Here is a 14,119-nt window from a genome sequence, read left to right as displayed (position 1 = left end):
TGCTATGAGCATTGAACTGGGAGTAAGAAAATGCACGAGAGACATTTGCCTCTTCAGCTGGATGTATGCGGTTGTCAACAAAGCATTTCATGATCTCTATGGAAACCATGACATTTTGGTATATGATAGTTACTCTGTATTTTTTGGAATTTTTTCTTTTTTGTTTTTCCTTAGGTTTCTGTTGTTTTCTTTTTAAGTGAAAATGCTCCTTGTTTTAGCCATGCTGAAAGGACAAAAGAGGGTCCTTTTTTGGCCCTCCTGGGCCTTGTGTTAGAAGGGGAAGATGGATGCTGGAACTGGGGTGGGGCCGACACAGGAACTGGAAACCCAGGTGAGGATCAGGATTCCTTGTGTTATGAAGCCCTCCTTTCTCACTTTCGCTCAAGCCAGGGGGCATCTGGTTTTCACTTCAGGGAGGGCATTTTCTTCTTTTATGTCCCATCCAACGCGGACGATCTCCTGCCTGCACTTCCCTCTGCTTCCCACCTTAATGGGAGTTCAGACCCAAAGGCTCCAGGGCTCAATGTCTCAGAGTCAGCCCTGGCTGAGAGGCCTGGAGGATGCATCTCGTTTGTTCCCTTGTTCGCAGGCTCGAGGTATCTTAGGCTGTGACTTGGCTGAGTGTAACCAGCTAAGGGTGTGACAACCTTCAAAAGGCCTCGGGACACATTTTCTCAGTCATTCTCCCGGGCCACCTCACCAATGGTTTTGTCCACATGAAATCTTCAGAGAGCACCAGGGGAGGGGATGTGGAGAGCAGAAGTAAGGGGCTGGGGGCAGGGCTTGCTGACTCTCACTTAACAGCATCTTTGGAGGAGGAAGTTTTATGTACCAACACCATGTCGGGGAACTTTCTCTCCCAACAGAGGTAGGTTCAGAAGGAATGGGGTAGGGGATATGGGAAAGCCTTCTTACTTCAGAAGAGCCCCTCTAGCCTCTACCCAACATGTTCACAGTATGACTGGCGGGGTCCCACTGACCTTGCTTCTTAATTTCTCTCTCTCTCTCTTTCTGTTTATCTTGGGAGCCTGAAATTTTTACCCGAGAGCCGTTGCTTAGCCATAATTCAAGCTATTTATTTTAAAGGGCTACTTACCCTTCGAAAGATCTCAGAGTCCGTGGAGCAGGTGTTCTACTCACGTGCTGTGGGGACAGCACCGATGCAGGACGGCCTCCAGCTGATTCGAGTCCTTCCCTTGCGTGTCACTTACCTCATCTGTGCAATGGGAGAACAGGATTCAGTGATCCTGACCTCGTTTTCCTTTCTCTCTGTGTAGAATTAATTCTGAAGCCCTTCCACTCAGGGCAACTAGGGGAAATCCTTGTACCTTCCGCAGCTGTAGGTCAGTGAGAGAATCATGTGCAGTCTCTTGAAAGGGAGAAATGTCACCGAAAGTCACCATGCGGCCCAAGTGGGTGGTGAATGTGAATGTTTAAGGACAGGGGGCGGATGTCTGAGATTTGAGCTGGGGGTTTGGGGAGGCGATTCCAAGCAAGGCTGTGGTTGGCGATGTAGAGACCCTAAGCCCGAAATACTCATGTCTCCCACTCTCTCCTCCTTGTTATTCAAAATATAAATACCACGTGGCAATAACTAAATAAATAAGTAAATAAACCAAGAATATGATGACACAGTTTTGAATTTTTAGTGCTCTTTTGGAAATACAAAATAACAAATTCTTTAAAAACACTCACTCTCTCTCTGCGGGTGGTGGAGGGTGTGGGGGAGGCTTGTGCTTTGCTGAGGTCCTTGTCACAACCCTGGCCTCGTCAACAGTCAGTGAGGAGCCACCTCCCTTGTCTGGTGTCCGCCTTTCACCTGGTGCAAGTCATGTTCCCTGGAGCAAGACTCAGGGGTCTCAGGCTCCTGAAAAACAGAGAGTTTGGCAGGAATCCCTATAAAGATACTTCAGAGTCGATGTTTGCTTACTTTACAAATAGGGCAAGTGCTTTGGTTTGGTTTTAAACATTTGTCTGTCCATAAGTCAGCCCTGTAACAAACAGCAAGCGGACACTATCAAACGACAAATGCAAAACACACCAAACAACGGTGGCATTTTACATGCCACAACTACCCATTCTGTTTGGGTTTGGTAGAGTGAGGACAGCAAGTGCGGCGTTGTTTTTCGTTGTCTTTTTGTTGTTTTTTGTTTTGTTTTGTTTGTGTTTTTTTCTCCTGCAAATGGGAGCGAGGGGTGTGTGAGAACATATGGAACATTCCATTCTGGTATCATCTGGCTCCCGTCCTAATGTCATTAGAGGGATCTTGTAACAGTTAGAGCATTGTTCCAAGAGACGTTTTGTCGCTTTCTTCTGCCTTCCGAAAAGTCCTCTTTCACTCTCCAAAGGTGGTGGTAGAGAGGAAGGGTCCTGAGGGACATGTTGACAGGTGCGGCTTGTTCCCTTGTCTCCCTTCAGCCAACCCCTCTCCCCTCTTTCTTGAGGCCAAAATGGAGAAGGGTCTGAAGCTCTTTTCAGAGGTGGGTGGGAGGGCAGGAGAGGTTCTTGGTAGAACTGGCCATTTTCCAACTTCTGAAACAGACTCCTCTGTTGGAAGAAAACATGAGAAACTGGAAGCAAGAAAAATGGGATGTTTATCAGATTTGTAAAAGCAGTAGGGAGGTGGGCGTGGTGGAGAAGCGGAGGCCAGCATCCAGTCTCCTCCGGCGTTAGAACCTCCCGCAATACCGGCTGCTTCTGCATTTCCAGGTAGGTTTGGAGTGATTGCCAGAAGCAGGGCATTGGTGAGTTGGTTCAGCAACAGGTGTGTGGTCCTGTGGGAGCCTCCACTGGATGCTGAGAAGGACAGTATCAGATGATACTGTTCTGAGGCACCGGGTCAAAACCCTGCCTGCCTAGGGTTTCCCTGGGATTGTGACTTTCTTTATTTCTCTTATGAGTTAGAAATAAAACCAAATTAAAGCTTCTTTTTTTGAAATGCAGACTATCGCTGGGTAGTTCTAGAGACCTTCGAGAAGGCATAGGTCATGCTTGGTGCCTGCTGGTCCCCTAGCCACATGTCTCTGGGCAGGGGCTCCTTGCCCCACTGGGACCCTCTGCAAGGACTTCATCCTGGGGATCATACTGGTCAAGAGACTGCCTGGGTCTACATTCTGGCTGTATCTCTTACTAGCTCTGTGACTTTGGGTAAATTATTTATTTCTCTCTGCCTCTATTTCCTATCTGTACAATGGGGATGATAGCAATATCCACCACATGGCATTATGGTGAAACTTAATGAAATAATCATTAGAAAGCATTTAACATGGTAAAAATTACCTATTTTTGCTATTATTTTAATATTTTAATAATAGTATTTTAACAATACTCTTCAGTAAACCATATATGCCTAGGTACATATATTTAAACATTTTCATAACTGTGCAGCTGAAAAATAGATATATTTCATCTGACCTACACAGATGGTCCCCAACTACGCTGCTTTGACTTACGATTTTTTGATTTTACAACACTGTAAAAAGTAAGATGCATGGTGTAGAGACTATACCTTGAATTTTGAATTTTGATCTTTTCCCGGGTTAGTGATAGGCAGGATGCTACTCTCTTGTGACACTGGGCAGTGACAGCAGCCACAGATCCCAATCAGCCACGTGACCACGAGCGTAAGCAACCCACAGGCTTCCAGCCATTGTGTTGTTACTTCTAATTCCGTCTGCAGTAAATTACATGAGACATTTAACACTTCTTTATAAAACAGAGTTTGAGATCAATGATTTTGCCCAACTGGAGGCTAACGTAAGTGTTCTGAGCACAGTCAGGATAGGCTAGGCTAAGTTATGAGCTTTGGGAGGTCAGACGTATTAAATGCATTTCAACTTACGACATTTTCAACTTGCAATGGGTTTCTCAAGATGTGACCCCAATGTAATGGAGGAAACTCTCTATGTGTATTAAATATATATAACATATATATATATATGTAATACAATGCAATGCAATGAAACTAATGGAAACCATAATTTTATGGAATTATTACAAGGGAATATGCTTATAATTCAGTGTCTAGTGAAAATATAGTTTGCAAAACATAGTTCATGGTACGATTCCAAATTTAAATAACACAAACACACTTCTATGAAAAGCTATACAAAAATGCTAACAGTTATTCAATTATTATCTCTGGGAGAGCAGATTTCATGAGATGAATGTTTTCGTGTTCTCAGAAAACTATGTTGAAATCCTAACCCCCACTGTGATGGTATTAGGAGGTGAGGTCTTTGGGAGGAGATGAGGTCATGAAAGTAGAGCCCGCGTGAATGGGACCGGTGCCCAGAGAGCTCCCTTCCCTTCCCTTGCTGGTGATACAGTAAGAAGACGGCCGTCTGCGAACCGGGAAAAGGCTCATCACTTGGCATTGAATCTTCTGTCATCTTGCTCACGGACTTCCCAGGCTCTAGAACTGTTAGAAAAAAATTCTGTCATTGCAGCCCAAACTGAAGAAGACAGGAATTATGGGTAATTCTTACTTCCTGCTTATACTTTCCTGCAATTCCTAAATTTTATATAATAAAATGAATTGCTTTCAAAATGTGAGCAGTGCCCAGAAATGATAAGAATTTTGTTCTTCTTGAGGTTTAGTTGATTTGTGAGGTTTTTGTTTTTTTTGTTTTTTTTTTTGTTGTTTTTTTAACATGGGAAGCATTTATGGCTTTGGGGTTTCCTTTTGCACCCAGTACGAATGGCCGGCTCATTCCCCTTTTACATCCGGATGCCTTTAACATCGTAGGGGGAACTGCCTCAGCCCCTGGCATGTCTACAAGTGCTTTTCCACCTGCGCACAAAATGGAAATGTTCCCCCCGGATCACGCAGCCCTGCAGCCTGACACCAGGGAGCACTTAGTCCACTGGCTGTCCCTGGCTTGCTTGCTTTTGAAGCTAATTCTGTTCCAGGAAAACTCGAATTTTCTCCCCCAATTTCATATTTTAATTAATTTATTTGTTTTTGCTAGGCTGTGACCATCTGAGGCAGGTCTGGAGCTGATAGAAATATACAACACGTGAGATTTGAGGGAGATCATCCTGCCTCAAGATTCTCAAACCCTTCTCCCTCACCATAGAGGATGGGACTAGGTTGTGCCCCTCCCCCATCTTCAAAATTCATAAAAGCCTTGTGACACCATCGTATTTCTGTGTTTGTTTTAATAAAAGGGAAAATAAGTTTTCACATCACACTTGAAAAACTTAGCATGAAAAATAAAAATTAAGTTAAAAAATAAATCGGGAGGAAAGTGGTCTCTCGGGAAGGTGAGCCAGACTCCCTCTGTCTATGAGCATCTCCAGCTTCTGCTGCATTCCTGCAAGGATACCAGTCCTTGAATTTGAGAAGCACAGATATTCCACCTAATTCTGCAGCATGTAGAAAGCCTGGACAGGTCCTCCCTTCAGTTTTCCCTTGGTGGCTGCTAGAGAGATGAAGGCAGACCTTTCCTGTCCTTCAGAGAGAGGCAGTTGCAAACAAGTTTTTCTTGATGATGTTAGCCAACTCTTATGTTGCAAATCTTTGATGCATTACTTGACTAACAGGGTTTCTGTCTTTTTTTCTTCATCTTAATAAAGATTTCTTCCCAAGGTAGCTGGGAGCTGTGCTGAAGGCAGGAAGTGAGGAGAGCCAGATAGGGCCTTCTAATATAGATCTAATCTGATCTTCTCTTCCTGATGACTATGAACTTGAGGTCCAGAAAGGGAATTAGAAGGAGACAGACATTAACATTACCATGGGCTGAGCACAGGGCTACATAGCCCTTTCCACCTTGTTAATTCCCACAACCTTCTGAAGAAGGGGTATCCTCTCTATTTTTCAGTTGAAGAAATAGTCTCAGAGAAGTCATTAAACCTCCTAGAGTCACACAGCATAAGCAGAGTTAAGATTTTCTTTCCAATTGACTTGATCTCTCCACCTACACTGTGGTCCTTGACCTCAATATGCTTACAATTTGTCTGGAGATATGTCATAGGAGTTTGTAATACATTCGTCAGAGTGCCCGTGTCTGGAAACAATTAACTTCTAAATTTAATTAGGAGGAGTTACTGTTGCTTACTTGCTTATGTGCTTTCTTGGGTGGAAACTAAAGGGGGCCATAAATGGAGGAGTGTAGGGGCAAGGAGGGATGGGGTTGTGTGGTGTTATAAAGAGTGTTCTGGAATATTCTGTTAATATATGCACAGGGTTTACGCGTTATTGCCATATTTTACTTTTCCACACATTAAAAAACCCTTTGTTTTCTTATGGAAAAGTCAGCTGTCATTTGGTTGTGACAGAACACAGATTAAGAACTGCCACAAAGCACCTTGCTTTCAGGGACTTGCGCAAGGCCACCCCGGCCGGTCAGAACAGCTTGAATCAGAATTTAGGTCTCTAAGTTTCCAGTCCAAAACTTGTGTAACACTGCTGCTTGTTAAGATTTGGCCTGTGAGTGTTGATTTAAGGGAAACTCTAACCGAGAGGAAGGTTGACCAGCCAGGAGGACTCCAAAGACTTTACCTAAGACCAGTGAAATAAATAGACCCAACCTTAAAAGTCTGCACCCAGAGTACTCCTTCTCCTTAATTCATTAATCCATATAGCAAATGGTTGTTGAGCAAGTGCTTGGTCAACACTCGTTAGATGAGTATGAGTCAGAATTTCCTTTGTACTTAGGGAATGGGTCTTCACTAAGTGGGTGAAAGCATTGGGTCCTCGGGGCTCAGAAATGAAATCCTCAAAAATATTTACATACCTTTTAGGGGGTTACTGGACCTTCTGAAGTCTGTCCATTGAGGTCATGGATCCCAGGTGAAGAGCCTTTGATCTAACTGTTTAACCTGGAGTCTGACAGTTTCTGTTCCCATGTCATTCAACTTAGTTGCTTACAACTTAACCTTGAATTTCACAGCCCATTCCATTTAAGGATTGATAAGTATGCTCTGGTAATGAAGTAAAATGTGCTTTCATTACCATTTTCATGGCATCAAGAGAAAATTAATTTATTCTCAAGCTCTTATAAGGAAGGCTTTATGCCAGGTGTCATGGGAGACACAAAGACCTATCCCACACAGATTCTACCCTCAAGGTGTCTTTGTCCACTAGGAAGTATAGTCAGTGATACCAAAATATAGCAAAATAAAGCAATTTCAAGGTCGAATAGGTGGGACAGCTGATGAAGATCATGGGCATTTAGAACCAGCAGGGCCCCTGGTGGGATCAGGAGGGGCTCAGGTGAGAGAGGGGAAGCTGAGGCCAAATTCCTGCTGTTGGTTCCTGTGACAGAGACTCGAATCAGCCCATGCAGGGTAAGTGCTCAGATAATGCTGTCTATTCAGTCTCACCCTGGGGGCCCAATATTCCATATGACTGGAAATAATTTTGTACGGAGGGGGGACCTGGGTGGAAACCCTGGCTCCACACTCATGGCTTGGGTATCCTCCTAGGCCAGTTCCTTCATTACTCAGAGCCCCATAGGGTTGGAAAAATTAGTGTAGGAAAGTGAGAGTCAGCAGGTTGGATGGAATTTCCTCAGCCAGGAGCTATTGAGAAGAATCTGTCTGAGCCTGTTTGGGCACTGGCCTGTCTTCACTTGGTTCCCTGAAAGTTAGAGGATTCCTGGGATTTAGGGTAGGACCTGAGCAGTATCAGCTGAGTTGGGAGTGGTGGTCTCATACTTGGTGTGTTTTGAAGTGTGCTCATCTGGCACTCGAGATGGGTAAGGCAGTGGCCCGACTTAATTTGTTCAGGGCCCGAGCATCGAGGGGTCTAACACATAGGGACTGTTTGGCTCTAAATCTCTACTCACCTCCAACTTGCTGTGCAGCCTTGAATAACATTCCCAGCCTCTGAGCCTTTGGATTACCCACTGCAAAGATGGGACACCAACAAATGGGAAGATCAAGTAGTTTTCAAAGGTTGGGCTAAAGCTCCCTGCCATTACAAGTGAGAGGCTCTGGATGGAAAAGGCTTTATGTGCAACTTGTCTGAGCCCTGAGGCAGAAGTGAGGGACAGGTGCACCTCTGGGATGTCAAGTTGTCTGGGAAAACATAGACATCTTTTGGCAAAGTTTCAGGTATTGATGGCTTCCTGTGGATATTCTGGATCTAAATGCACAGCTCAGCTGAGCTTGTCAGTTTCCAGCTCTCCCTTGTAGGGGCATCTCCCCAGTAGGGGCATCTGGGAACTCAAGTGAAGAAGAGGACTCTCTCTTTGGCTCCCTTTTCTATCCCCTCATCAGATCACCAGTTTTGAGCAATTGCATGTCCTATCTGCCTCCAAGCCACCCACCCATCTCCATTCCCCTGGATAGCACCCTAGTGCAGTCCCTCGGGTTCCTGCAGCAGCCTCCTAGGCTTCCCCTAATCCTAAATTCTCCCAGCACCCTCCATAATAATCTTGCCTGCCCTTTATTTATTTAATTTATTTATTTGACACAGAGAGATCACAAGTGGGCAGAGAGGCAGGCAGAGAGGGGGGGGGAAGCAGGCTCCCTGCTGAGCAGACAGCCAGATGCAGGGCTCGATCCCAGGACCCTGAGATCATGACCTGAGCTGAAGGCGGAGACTTAACCCACGGAGCCACTTAGGCGCCCCTTGCCTGCCCTTCATAACTCTGTCCACCCAGAGTCACTTGCTCCATGCTGTCCGCCACCAGCCATTGTCTCCTGCTCTTCTTGTGGCCGGAAACACTCCGTTGGCAGATTCCCTTGGGTGACTCCCAACTGATCTTTAGGCCTCTCTATGTGGGAGGCATTTTTTCCTGCTGATTTCCTTGCCCTTGGTTACTGCCATGGATTTGTCCTCCTGTGCTACCTCTGATTATCTAAAGGCATCTTCCTGGGATGCTAGTTTGGGGTTTTTGAGGCCAAGGTTTGTAGGACAGAGAGGTTTGAGATGTTTGCAGTAGGAGGAGTGAGCGTGTGGGGGGTGGGAAAGCTCAGCCATCCTGGTACAACCCTTCCCCTCTCCTGGGTCGAGCCTATTCCTCCCCCATGGAAGCCTCTGACTGCTTCAGCCCCAGCGACCTTGCCTTCCCCACACACCTTTGTATATAATCAGTGCCACAACACTTAGCCCTGATTTCTTCCCTAATTGTGTTAGTTATTGTTTCTGGTTCTGGTCCTGGTCCTGGACTGGAAGCTCCCAGAAAATAAGAAGCTTTTCATCAAAACCTCTGTGTTCCCGTCCAGCAGGACTGGAACGTAATGGCTGATGGCTGGGTAGCTGCTCACAACCCATTGTTCTGGCTCGCTGGTAGCCTGATGGTGGCCATCTGTCCCCTTCCCTATGGCTTCTGAGAGGCCCTGCTTCTACTGCTCCCATCCTTGGCTGCTGCCTCCCTACATCACACTTGAGCTTCTCACGGCTCCCTCCTTCCTGTCATTCTGGTCTCCCCCCAGATGTCACCTCCTGCAAGACCCTTTCCTCATTACCCACCCTGTTCCTTGGTGACTCTCTTAGAACTGCACTCTGCTTCATGTTCTCTAGATCATGTGTCCACTTTCTCGAAGTATCCAGTGATGTGTTTCCTTTTTTCTTATTTTCTATCTACCCTCCCCCATATCCCCCAAATATAAGCTCCTTGAAGGCCGTGTTTAATCTGTCTTGTTCTCACTATCCCCTCGGGCCAGACACTCTTCCCAAATGGATGGATGAATGAGCGAGTGAACGCCTAAGGAATGGGCTGTCTCTGAGGTTGATCCAGTAGGAGAACCCTTTTACCAGATGATTAATTTTTGATCTCTGGGATTATGGCCTCTTGCTCTGCAAATTCAGGAGACTTCTAGATGACCTCTTGTTTTCTGGGAGAAAGCAGACTGGTTACTAGAAAGAAAAACAACAACGCACCGGAGAGAGAATGGACTACTTACTGGGTTGTATGCGGACCCGGCCATCTGAAAGGCCGAGGACTGTAGGCCATCTTTCTGCTCCCAGCTTCTCCAGCCTCCTGGGAAGAACAGAGGCCATGAAAGGGCCCTTCCTGTGGCCATATTTGCTGGAAAACAATGAGGCACGTTTCCCAGCTGACTCACCAGGAGGGAACAAATACCCCTCTGTGGGTCTCTGAGCCTTGGACTTGAGAATCCCCTGAAGAATGTTAAGGGGGTTTAATGTTTCTCAGCAGAAAGTGCTTTAGGAGAAGGGAAATAGGGACAGAGGGAAGCATTTTCCTGTATCCTTTTTGGACTTAACAAACAAGGCCTGTTCCTCAGGAGAATGTCTTGTTCTTTTTTTCTTTTTCTTTCTTTTTTTTGGCTGAAATTTTCATGCTCAAAGCCTATTGTTCGGTGTGTCAGTGTATGCCCAATGGTGCCTCTCCTCCAGGCCAGGTGGAGAAACTCTTGCCCATGGTTGCTGTGTGTTCTGAAGAGTCCTTAATGGGATCCATTTGGAAAAGACCCCAAAACAGAAGGGAAAAAATGAAAACAATTTATATTTCTGACATTCAGAGGCAACTCTCCAGGTTTTTGCTTCTCTCATGTATATATATATTATGTTTTACTTGTATGTATATGAAAATTGGGACCAGATCTATACCATTTTTTCCTTTGATAGCATATCATAAGCAATCATCAAGTTTTTTTAAGAAAACTTTTTTGTTTCCTGATTGCAATATATTATACTTTTGTTACAGAAAACTCAAAAATAAAATGAAATAAAAAAAAAAACCAAACAAAAAACAGCACATTGGGGTGCCTGAGTGGCTCAGTCGTTAAGTGTCTGCCTTTGGCTCAGGTCATGATCCCAGCATCCTGGGATCGAGCCCCACATCAGGCTTCCAGGAAACCTGCTTCTCCTTCTCCCCTTCCCTCTGCTTGTGTTCCCTCTCTCACTGTGTCTCTCTCTGTTAAATAAATAAATAAAATCTTTTTTAAAAAAAAAGCACAGGAAATAAATTTTTTAAAATCTATAATTTCATTATTTGGGGATAATCACTATAAAGTGTTTACCTAACTATTCTTTAAAAACATATTCTTAAAAACACAATTGTTTTTAAAAGCCTACCCTAAAAAAGATAAAAATGGGGCTTTATTGTACATTCAGTGAGTTCAGGGACATCGTCTATTATAATATGACTATTTAAAATCAAGGATAGTTCATACATTATAGGTTCCGTGAAACCTATTTAAATCACCTTCTCCCTGTGTTTCTCTACTATGAAGCCTGAAAAGTGAAAAATACCCAGATTCCCTTGCAGGAGTGGCCATATGAGTTGTTCTGGTCAATGATATGAAGGCAGATTCCCAAGGAAGGCTTCTCTTCCCAAATGAAAAATGATTAACTTAAAAAGAGAGGATTTGAAAAAGAAGACTTTGCCATTTATACTTCCTTCTTTTTTTCTTCTTGGAAAGTGGATATGATGTTGGGGTAGGGAGGCCATTTTGAAAACATGAGGACAAAATCCACAAAAGACAGTATAGCAAGGAAATAATAGAAACTGTTGATGATTTTCATGACAACTTCTCCAGCTCTGAGCCGTCTACCTTTGGAATTCTTACTTAGTGAGGAAATAACATGCCCCACACTAGTCTAAACCACTATTTGTGAGTTTTCTGTTACGTGTAGCTGAATGCCTTTTTAACTGATTTGAGATGCATATGAAATCCAGCATTATTAATGTCTGTCCTTTATCTTTGCTCCATGTAAAATTACCAACTCTCATATCAGAGCTTGGTGGGTCCGTTTTGACAATAATATGCCTAATCCAACCACGGACTTGTTTCAGGTGTTCATTTCAGTGTGAGTTCATAACATCTGGCTATTTTCACATTATCATTTTTTAAAAAGATTATTATTTTAGAGAGATAGAGAAAGAGGATGAGGCAGGGAGAGGCATAAGGAGGAGAGAATCTCAAGCAGATTCCACACTGAGCGTGGAGCCTGATATGGGGCTTGATCTCACAACCCAGAGATCATGACCTGAGCCAAAATCAAGAGCCAGACATTTAACTGACTGAGCTACCCAGGTGCCCCCTCGCTCCATCATTTTTATGTAGGTTTGTAACTTTGCTGTTCCCAAAACCTCTTCAGTGACCAACTCACATCCACAAGTCAAGGTCTGAACTCTATATTTCAACATAGCTCTATATATCAACATAACACAGTGTTGTGTGAGTGGTAGATACTCAATAAATATAAAGGTTGTATTGTCTGATTTTAACTCTGATTTCTTGATTACAGAACATGTAAACAATTCTGAGACTATTGATTTAGACATCTTTACGGGACCCACAAACACAAAATGATGCTTGTTTCTTAAAATGCTAGGCAGAATAGTCAACATGATACTGTCATACTGTTTTGTTTATGGAGTATTTTCAGCTGCCCATCACTCTTCATTTGCTTATTGTTACCAACACCTTATCTCTGCCCAGTGGTAAGATCCCTTTTGAAAGAGAGGATGTATTTCAAAAGACCTGAAAATGATTAGTGAGGAGGCTTTGATACTGTTCGTATCATCTCATGATTGCAAAGGGAATGTGGTTAATTAGTTGCCCTATGCTCCGTGTACCCAGACCCTTGAAGGGCTGGTGTTCTTGCCTGTTGGAGCAGGTGGAGCGTCAGCAGGGAGCCTCATGGCCGGGCAGACAAAGAGGGAAGAGAACAGTATGGTTGCCCAATGAGCCTTTGAAACAAATCGATCCAGACTGTTTGTGGTTCCAAATGCCACTGGGTACTTGGCATGCAGTTCACCTTAGTATGTAATTGGTCAGTGGTTCGGGTGGGGGCAGGAACCTTGACCTCTGCTTGTCCACTGCAACAGCAGATTGAGAACCAATTGCTTAATGAGTGTCTTCAGCTTGTCTTCATTTACCTGCTTCAGCCATGGGGACCCACACAATGAAGAAAAAGTCACTTGAGACCATAGCTTTGTTGGCTTCTCCCCAGTGGGAGGCCAGATGGCCAGAAGTCAAGACCTCGGCGAGTGCAGGAGTCTACTAGGCCTTGGCCTCACAGCCAGTCAGATGAATCACTTGAGCAAGAGAAGAACCAGAACATCCAGTGGCTGAGCTTCAGGATGGAGAGGTGCCAGAGGAGAAGGTGGGGCAGGAGAGCGAGCTCTGGGTTAGTTGGAGAGAGTAGAGGAGAGAAATCACTGATCTCTTTTATTCTCCTTCGTTCTCCAAACTCATTTTTCTTAAGAAGAAAAAGTTCAGGTTTAACGGACCCTCCCTTATGCAAAGATCACATTTATGAAAACACCGTTAGGTCATTTTTCTATAAGGAGACATTAGACACTGTGTGGGTTAGAAAGGATAATAGATGTTTGCACATAAGGAGGTTTGGAGATTGTTTGGGCCACCACTTGCCTTTACTGATGGGAAAAAGCCAGGAGAAGAGTGGCATACCCCAGGACACATGGTTCAGGGTGTAAGCTGGCTTCTTTTCACCAGCCCTGGTGATCTTGTCCTATATCCCCTCTGAGCCTCCTTTTTCATTTCCAATGGGAAATGGCTGCCCACTCCCCTTCAGCCTCTGGGTCCTGACTTCTGTGCTCTGCAAGGCCCTTCTCAGTTCCTCTCCCGTCACCTGCCCATTGATGACCCTCTGCCCAGGGCCAGGCCCCGTGGTTGCAGAAGAGCAGGTAACACGAGACTGGGAGTGTGCTAGTGTACAGCAAGTTCAGCCTTCTCTCTTCTTCAGCATCCTCTTACTCCTTGGGAAGAAAAAAAATATCAGGAAGCAATTGGAAACCCAATCTGGATGTTTTGTATGAATTAAACGACGTTGCAAACTGTTTGACGGCAAGGACTTTCATTAGTCTCTCCTGTAAATCGAGGGCCCTAGAGGACCTGGCACGCCATGGGTGCTCGTTACGAACCTGTTGGAAAAAAGGAATGAATGTCTGTAAGAAGAATGGGGTGATTCTCAGAGTAGTCAGAGGAGGGTCCCAGAGAAGGGAGAGCCTAAGGCAGGCTCCAAAAACATGGCTACCAGTAATGCCTTTATTTATTTCTCAAATGTATTTACTGAATTATTTATCGGGCCAGGAATTCTTCTAGGTGGGGAGGAAGTTGCCACTGTTTACACAGAGGTCAGCGAAGGCTTCACTTACGAAGCGAGGAGTCCTATCTGTTCTATGAGCGACTGCAGCGCCAGGGGAGTCCTACTGAGGACCCTTCTGCCCCCAAC

This window comes from Neovison vison, chromosome 2, assembly GCF_020171115.1.
Source record: "Neovison vison isolate M4711 chromosome 2, ASM_NN_V1, whole genome shotgun sequence".
NCBI lineage: Eukaryota > Metazoa > Chordata > Mammalia > Carnivora > Mustelidae > Neogale > Neogale vison.
The sequence above is the reverse complement of the archived record's forward strand: the minus strand, read 5'-3'. Positions refer to the sequence as shown.